We start from the raw sequence: 7839 nt of genomic DNA, 5'->3' as shown, positions 1-7839 counted from the left end.
TCAGAAATGATGCTTTGTCTGGTACTCAGACCCAATGGATTAATGGATCGAACAACTCATGCCATTAATCCGTGTCTTTCATCAGGGGCTCATCCTTATAAAGGTTCCACTTGACCGCCATTGACCGCTGCGACCGCTCGCTGGTTGTCTTCGGTGGCACTCAATTTTACCTTTCGTTGCCTTGCATTCTCGTTATCACTGCAGATTCACCTTTTTCAACGGGGCCAACCCGACGTCCTGCTGCCCCCCCGGTCCTAAAGCATGAAATCGCATCAAACCCTCAGCCTAATCCGGTGGCCCCCACCAGGACCAAGCTTCAGGACAGCTATCTGGAACAGAAGTAGATTTCCCCCCAAATTAATAAGGCTGTTTCTCCCCCACCCCCCCCGTTTAGAAATTAGTGAGGTATATGAAAAAAGCACACTCTTTCCCTCATATCCATATTTAAAAATCTAAAATTACCCAACTCCCCTGCTTATCTAACCTATCTAATGAATTTCATAAGGGTAAAACAAAGGGGTAGAATCAGGTATATTATTTCAGAGTCCTTGGTCCTTTATAAGGGTGAGACACAAATGAAAATATAAAGTATTTTACATGCTTTTAAACTGTACCAGTATGATTATGATGATTCCCCACTATTCTTTTGTCCTTTTTCTTCCTTTTCTGGAATCATCAGTGACGGTTTGTAGATTCCCCCCCCCCTTACAAATAGGGGAGGAAGAAACAAGAGGGCTTAACTATTAGGGACTCAGTTCTAATCAGCAGAGATGATTTGGTGGAAGAAGTGAAGAAGGAGAATTCTTGGGGGGGGAAATGACCATGTTCTACTTGTTTCAAAGGAAACAGAAGCGGAATGTCACTGCTGATGGCCAGTGGATTACAGGAAAGCCAATCATCATAAGCCTAGAACAATGATAAATAAGGCCAAATAAGGAGATACTAACAGGAAAAAAGGATCCAAAATGGGGGGGAACGGGTTTCTTAAAAAGGAAATTCTAAAGACACTCCTGCAGACCATTTCAACAAGAAACGAAAAGGTGGAAGACCTCAAAAAAATGAGATCAATGTGGATCCACTGGTCAAATACTTGAAAGGTTATCGTAGAGAGGAGAGGCAGGATGAAGGACACATAACAATGGGCTCAAGTTACAGGGAGCGAGATACCCACTGAATATCAAGAAAAGATTCCTCATGGATTCATAGAATAATTGAGCTGGAAGTGGCCCATAAGACCATTGAGTCCTGCTCAAGGCAGGAAACCAAATCGAACTAGATCTGATCGAAGGTTGTCCAATTTTCTCTTGAAGGCCTCCAGCGTTGGAGCGCTCACCACCTCCTGAGGTCATTGGGTTCCACTGTTGTACTATTCTACAACTTGTTCCAGTTTCCATATATTCATCTGGAGATGGCGGTTCAAAATGTAACCTTTCCTCCTTCTAACTTTTAGGTAAAACGCTCGGGTTGAGGACTTTTTGTGTGTGTGTTGAGATCATGGCATCCTTCTCAAAACTTTCAGCTTCCTCCAAACTTAGCTGCAGCCCATCAGAGTCAGGATGATGGGGCAAGTGGATTTTCCTAGCCATAGTATGCTCTCATCAGCTGTCCCTTTTGCTAGTGCCTGGCATTTTGTGGCTGGTGGCTCTTCCCTAGGTTTATTAGGAGCCATTCACTTTGCAAAAGATCCGTTCCCGGTGGAGGCGAAAACGGCTAAACAGGTTGATTGGCGAGATACAAAGCAGCTGGCCTGCATTTTGGGACTCTTTTACGGACCGTGTCCAGGAGGAATGATCACAACGAGTGCCTATGCTCCAGAACTCATGACCACACCATTTCGTCTTGCGCTTCTCAGCCTGCAAAAATGTGCCAACTCATGGGCTCGGATGAAGACGGGAAGGACACCAGAGAGAGAGAGAGAGAGGGATGGATGATGGAAGAGGCACCCTTTGTACTGCTCTGGAATGTGGGACGGCACGTGTCCGTTAAAGACTTGTTGACCAATCAGAAAGGAGGCGTCTGGCCCAGGAGGGGCATCCGTGGTCAAGGAGGCCTGCCACTATCCGGGCGGCATGTGACTCAGCCGGCCAGAGTCCAGGGTGGAACGGACAGGACACGTGCAGTTCCTAAACTGTCCACTTGGGGCGCCTTAAGAGTTCCCCAGCTTTCCCTGGAATAAACTCATCCTATGTCCGTGAAGCCATCTTTTCTCCCTTCATTTTTATTTTTATTTTTCATTCCTTGGGTGAAGAAGGGAGAAGATGGGTTAAGGGACGGGAAACCAAGGGAGGGTTAAGAGGGGAAGGCGATGTGGGCACCTGAGAAAATACGTGCCTCCGGAAGGAAGGGTAATCTCACAAATTCTTATTCTACAAGCCCTCATCCTTCAAAGAATTTTCCATCGTGGCTGAAAGCAGGATCCGTTCTTGGTCCTCAGAGAGTGCAGGGAATGCAATAATGGGCTCAAGCGACAGGAAATTAGATTTCAGCTGAATATCAGGAAAAACTTCCTTACTGTTAGTGCAGTACGACAATGGCGCTAAGGACCTCAGGAGGTGGTGAGCGCTCCAACGCTGGAGGCCTTCAAGAGAAGATTAGACAACCATGTATTGGATCTACTTTGACTTGGATTCCTGCATTGAGCAGGTGGCTGGACTAAGATCGAACGTGAGATGGTTTGGAAGGAAGAGCAATATCACAAATTGTTATTCTAGAGGCGGGGGAGCAGGAAGTGGTGGAAAGCTACCAGCCTTGCCCTCTGTTTCTCCCCCTTACCCCTGTGGAAACACCCCCCCCCAACATCTTAGTACAGTAAGACACCCTTATCTGCAGGATTAATATCTGCTGATTCACTTATCCACACTCTTTAAAATATTAAAAATATTGAAAGGAAAATCCTAGAAATATATATTTCTAAAGATGAAGTTACGAGAACTAGCCATTAGAGGGAGCCAGAGACCATGTATTGCGTTCACTAGAGAAATATATTTCTGCAACATCATTATTACCAGAACTGGCCACTAGAGGGAGCATGAGACCATGCTATGTATTGCATTCAGTAGAGAAATATATTTCTGCAATATCATTCTTACCAGAACTGGCCACTAGAGGTGCCAGAGATCATCCAATGTATAGCGTTCATTATTAAAATAGTGTTCACTATACAGTTGTGCCCTGCATAGCGACGTTAATCTGTTCCAGGATTAACGTCGCTATCTGGATTCGTTGCTATGCGGGGGGGGGACCCATAGGAACACATTAAACTCCATTTAATGTGTTCCTGTTGGGGAAAAACTCACTGGTAAGCAAAGATTCCCCCATCCGGCCGCCATTTTCGCTGCCTGGTAAGTGAGGGCAGGGCGCAAAAACACTGCGGGCGGCCATTTTCTGCACCCGGTGGCCATTTTGGAACGGACGATCAGCTGTTTTCTAAACATCGCAATGTGAAGATCGGTAAGTGAAACGCTTACCGATCATCGCAATGCAATGTTTAGCCTATCGCAAAAAACGTGTCGCTATGCGGATTCATCGTTAAACGGTGCACTCGTTAAGCGAGGCACCACTGTAATTCATGTTTTTCAGCATCTGTGGGGGGGGGATGGAGAACTGGACCTAATCCTGTTGCTTAACGCGGTACGTTGCACGACAGTAAGTCCTGTTGAATCAATGGGAATCACGTTCCTCTGATTCCAATAGGTCTAAGATGGTGTTGAGAAGAGTAAGTCGACTAGAGTAGGCCTATTTGAATCAATGGAACCTAGGTAATAAAAGGTAAAAATACTGTTCCTTAGTGTAGTGCATTGCACTAGCGTAGGGCCGTTGAAACAATGGGGATTTAGTGAGTTAACTCCTTTATAAGATTCACGGATTCAACAGACCTACTCTAGTGCAATTTACTTGTTTAGTTATTAAGTTGTGTCCAACTCTTTGTGACCCCGTTGACCAGAGCACGCCAGGCCCTCCTGTCTTCCACGGCCTCCCGGAGTTGGGTCAAATTCATATTGGTCGCTTCGATGACCCTGTCCAGCCATCTCATCATCCTCTGTCGTCCCCTTCTCCTCTTGCCTTTACATTTCCCAACATCAGGGGCTTTTCCAGGGAGTCTTCTCTTCTCATGAGATGGCCAAAGGATTGGAGCCTCAGCTTCAGGATCTGTCCTTCCACTGAGCACTCAGGGCTGATTTCCTTCAGAACGGATAAGTTTGTTCTCCTTGCAGTCCAGGGGACTCTCAAGAGTCTCCTCCAGCACCAAAAATTCAAAAGCATCAATTCTTCAGCGGTCGGCCTCCTTTATGGTCCAGCTCTCACTTCCATACATCGCTACTGGAAAAACCATAGCTTTGAGTATGCGGACCTTTGTTGGCAAGGTGATGTCTCTGCTTTTTAAGGTGCTCTCTAGGTTTGTCATCGCTTTCCTCTCAAGAAGCAGGCGTCTTTTAATTTCGTGGCTGCTGTCACCATCTGTAGTGATCATGGAGCCCAAGAAAGTAAAATCTGTCACTGCCTCCATATCTTCCCCTTCTATTTGCCAGGAGGTGATGGGACCAGAGGCCATGATCTTAGTTTTTTTGATGTTGAGTTTCAGAGCATTTTTTGCAATTTACTACACCAAACAATAAGATTTTGGCCACTGTATTTCTGGGCCCTTCCGCCGATTTATGCGCTCTGCAGAGCCGGCCGGTAGATTCACCAGGAAATCCACAGCGCTGGATTGAACCCTAGGGCTTCGGAGTAATGCTTGTTTTCTTCTTGAGCTGAATAGCAGCCTTGCCTTTTCCTCAATTCCCGAAGATCTTCCACCAGGAGAGCAGAGTCCAAACCAGCTTCGCTGAAGCAGCAAAGGAACCACCCCCACCCCCCTTGTCCCTTGTAATAGGATAATCTGCAAGTAATAAGGAGGTCGTTACAAAATGTTTATATTTCCTTAATGAGTGCAGGGACTTGAAACGCCGGTGGTTGCTGACAGGCAGGTTTCTAGCCTAAGTTGCTGGATCTCTTTCAAAGAGAAGGACAGCATTTTAAAGACAAGAGTTCAGCTGTGAGGAGCTTCTCGGCTCATGCAAATTTAAGGCCATGGCTTCCTTTATGAAATGGATCCATCTTGTACTTGATCTTCCTCTTCTCCTGCTGCCTTCTACTTTGCCTACCCTTAGGGTCTTTTCCAGAGATAGGGCCTAAAACAGCCCAGAGTACCAAACCGGCCAACGGCTGTGTTTGCACAGAAAAAGAGCTGTGTGCCACATCAAGAGGAAGGGAGTTCCGCAGGTTTGGAGCCACACCGCCGTTGGAAAGAACTGGGTTTCTTACCTCTCACCAGGCAAAGCTTCACAAAGGATGAGCAGGGGGTAAACGGCGAGGTAAGAAACCCTCTGTATCGCTCTCCCTTTGGAGAAGTTTGACAGAACAAGCCAGGATTCCATGCAAGAACATCGCCAGGAAGAAGTTACCCAAAAGCTGAAAAAGCTGAAAAAAAATCCTCCCTCCCTCACAGGCAGACCTCTCTGGTTTTGCACCCCTTGTGAAATACTAGGGGCTCACATACGTATCTCTAAAAACTGGATTATGAATAGGGGAACCCATCTGCTTGATTTATTTTTCATTCACTGACTTCCTTTACACTAATGATTTCATTCGTTCTTGTTGTTCATTGAATATGTATATTTCTTCTGCCATTTCTTTTTAGGGCAGCCAACTCCCATTGGTACATGAAACCATTCAAAGCATCACCAGCAATGAATAACTTTTTTTAAAAATGACACACACAGAGGCTGGCAAGGTTGAAGAGAGGGGTCGGGCCTTTCTGAGACGAGGGCATGAAATGACCCAACTCGTAAGCCTTGTTATCGCCTCACCTGCAGGCTGAACGCAGGCCGCCCCTGCGGGGGTGGCCATTTGGCAACCTCTGTGGCCCTTGGGCAACCTCTCTGCTCTCTTCGGCAGCATGCTGGACCAAAGCCTACAGTGTGAGGAGAGACGGCTCTGATGACTTTGAACCCCCCCCCCGTCCTGCATCCATGTTGGCCCGGGAGCATCCACCCACAGCCGTGACCTGAAACGTTGGCATGCGGGGCAAGGGGCGCGGACTCTCACCCCGAGGCAGGGGCAGAAGTCGAGATGAAAAAAATGGAGGAGGAGGGGTCTCCCCCCTGAAGAGAGAAAATATTTAGGTATTTTAAAAATAATAATAATTTTTTTAAAGGGAAGTGAACAGGGCTGGGATGTTCTGAAAAGTAGATTCCTGTATTAGACTTGGGCCCTTTGAAGGAGAAAGGCAGGATGGATGGGTGGATGGATGGATGGATGGATGGATGGATGGATGGGTTAGTCAATGGATGGATGGATGGATGGATGGATGGATGGATGGATGGGTTAGTCAATGGATGGATGGATGGATGGATGGATGGATGGGTGGGTGGGTGGGTGGATGGATGGGTGAGTGGGTAGGTAGGTAGGTAGGTAGGTAGGTAGGTAGGTAGGTAGGTAGGTAGGTAGATAGATAGATAGATAGATAGATAGATAGATAGATAGATAGATAGATAGATAGATAGATAGATAGATAGATAGATAGATAGATAGATAGATAGATAGATAGATAAGGAAGGAGTCGACAGACAGACAGACAGACAGACAGACAGACAGATAGACAGATAGATAGATAGATAGATAGATAGATAGATAGATAGATAGATAGATAGATAGATAGATAGATAGATAGATAGATAGATAGATAGATAGATAGATAGATAGATAGATAGATAGATAGATAGATAGATAGATAGATAGATAGATAGATAGATAGATAGATAAGGAAGGAGTAGATAGATAGATAGATAGATAGATAGATAGATAGATAGATAGATAGATAGATAGATAGATAGATAGATAGATAGATAGATAGATAGATAGATAGATAGATAGATAGATAGATAAGGAAGGAGTAGATAGATAGATAGATAGATAGATAGATAGATAGATAGATAGATAGATAGATAGATAGATAGATAGATAGATAGATAGATAGACAGACAGATAGATAGATAGATAGATAGATAGATAGATAGATAGATAGATAGATAGATAGATAGATAGATAGATAGATAGATAGATAGATAGATAGATAGATAAGGAAGGAGTAGATAGATAGATAGATAGATAGATAGATAGATAGATAGATAGATAGATAGATAGATAGATAGATAGATAGATAGATAGATAGATAGATAGATAGATAGATAGATAGATAGATAGATAAGGAGTCGACAGACAGACAGACAGACAGACAGACAGACAGATAGATAGATAGATAGATAGATAGATAGATAGATAGATAGATAGATAGATAGATAGATAGATAGACAGACAGACAGACAGACAGACAGACAGACAGACAGATAGATAGATAGATAGATAGATAGATAGATAGATAGATAGATAGACAGACAGACAGACAGACAGACAGACAGACAGACAGACAGACAGACAGACAGACAGACAGATAGATAGATAGATAGATAGAGACAGAGAGAGACTTTGTTGCCCTCTCCATTGGGCGGCCCTGGGACACAGCCTGAGTGGCCTCCTCCCAGTTACAGCCCAGTATCCACTGGTTTTCGAAAAACACCCACCCTCCAGGGAATTCTTGCCCCACGGTGGGGGGCAGTGGCCGAGGAAAGGTCTACTTGTGGGGAGACGCAAGAAAAGGAGGGGGTTCAGAAGCGTGATGGACACCTTCCCAAGAGGGGAAAGCTTGTAGGGATATAACACACACACACCGGCACCCCTTCTCCCCCGCCACATTTCTGCGCCGGCTACTTTCTGCCAGAGCCGCCTGGCACGGAGTCT

This window comes from Pogona vitticeps, chromosome 15, assembly GCF_051106095.1.
Source record: "Pogona vitticeps strain Pit_001003342236 chromosome 15, PviZW2.1, whole genome shotgun sequence".
In the NCBI taxonomy this organism is placed as follows: domain Eukaryota; kingdom Metazoa; phylum Chordata; class Lepidosauria; order Squamata; family Agamidae; genus Pogona; species Pogona vitticeps.
This window is presented reverse-complemented; position numbering follows the sequence as displayed.